The following is a 1,742-nucleotide window of genomic DNA, read 5'->3' on the forward strand; positions in this document are numbered from 1 at the left end:
TATTATTATTATTTTATTATTTAGTAAGTATATGATGTAGTTGATTTTTAATTAAGTATGAAATAAACTCACATCCCAAAAAAAAAAAAAAGTATGAAATAAACTCCCTTATAATACATTGTCTTTTTTGGTAATTTACCCTTTAAACAGCCACTTTTATAAGTGCTAGTCAACACTCAGCTTTTTTAAAAAGCACTTTTTAACAGTTTTACCAAACACTCAGCTTTTTGAAACTCAACTTTTCATTATGGACTTTTGAAAACTCCACTTTTTCATTATGCACTTTTACAAAAAGTTTAACCAAACTCACCCTAACTATATATAGTACATAGAGAATAGTAGATACCTGCACCTACATGTTCACATGCATCAGCATTTGCGTAAACCATGTGATACCGACAATCATTTGAGCTCATACAGAATGTGCCATAAAGTACATTTCTTGATCCAATTAGGTCTATGTTACACACAAATTTTTCAACTTTTGTATATAAGATACATCACTGTCCTTGCTTTGCTCAAGTGCACCACAAAATTAGCAACACTTAAGGTGCATAATTCGTTGTTGAAATGGATGATGTATATATGCATAATTCATGTTGAAATGGATGGGTATACATGCATTAGTTTTTTATTCTTCTTTATTTCATTGAAGTTTCAAAGAGATTTTATTATTTAAAAAGTTGAATAATGTATATCCGCGACTGAAATGAGCATTTTAAGGTAAATTAGTGGGAATACAAGAGTAAGGATAAGATTAAAAAAAAAAAAAAAACAAATTACACTTTGTCCACTTACAGTTTGCCCAAAAAACACTTTACCTATTTGAAATTTAAAAATTGGCACTTACCTATAATTCTATCTTAACAGACTGTTGCCCACCTATCCACTTATCGTTACTCTAACACTTTTTAATCAAAAAACATATTATAAACTGAATCAAACACACTGGATCCCGGAGAACAAACCGAGGCCACCCCTTCACTCCTCTCTTTCGATTGAGCCACTCCGTCAAGATCATCATGTGAAATTTCTATCATTACTTTTGATTACCATTTCGATCAAAACACTTGTTATAGATTTTGAGGGTGTTAGAGTTGATGTGAAAAGCATAAAAAGTCTCTTTCAGATGGGTTTGGTTCAAAAAGTCTCTCACAAAAGGACTACCTCAGCTTGACAACTAACAAGATCAACATGCTAATGCTAGTCTAATTTATTATATTGACAAGATCAACATGCTACTACTAGTCTTGTACAAATTCCTCAATTCAGTTCATAATCTATCATCAATTACTGCAATTTCTATAATAATAAAAAATTTAAAAACCCTAGGTTAGAGAACGTACTTGGAATTTCACATCAACTCTAACTTCCTCAAAATCTATCATGGGGGTTTTGATTGACATATATGCACTAGTTCTTTTCTTTTTCTTTTTCATTGAAGTTTCAAAGAGATTTCTATTATTAAAGTTGATAGTTATATTGGTAGTTGAAATGAGAATTTCAGATAAAAGTGAGAATACAAGAGCAATGATAAGATTCAAAAAAAAAAAAAAAAAAACTCACTTAAATATATGGGTGACTCTTATTGTTAAAAAATAATAATAATAACAGGAGTACTATAATTTCAAATAAATAGAATAGCTAAAATAATGTGTCGATCCTTATTAATCTATTGAACATTAATAACAAACTCTAAAATTTTGGGACTAAGCTAGGTGATGGCTATGGTGGTGTTTGTA

Source organism: Quercus suber, unplaced genomic scaffold (assembly GCF_002906115.3).
Source record: "Quercus suber isolate HL8 unplaced genomic scaffold, Cork oak 2.0 scaffold_637, whole genome shotgun sequence".
NCBI lineage: Eukaryota > Viridiplantae > Streptophyta > Magnoliopsida > Fagales > Fagaceae > Quercus > Quercus suber.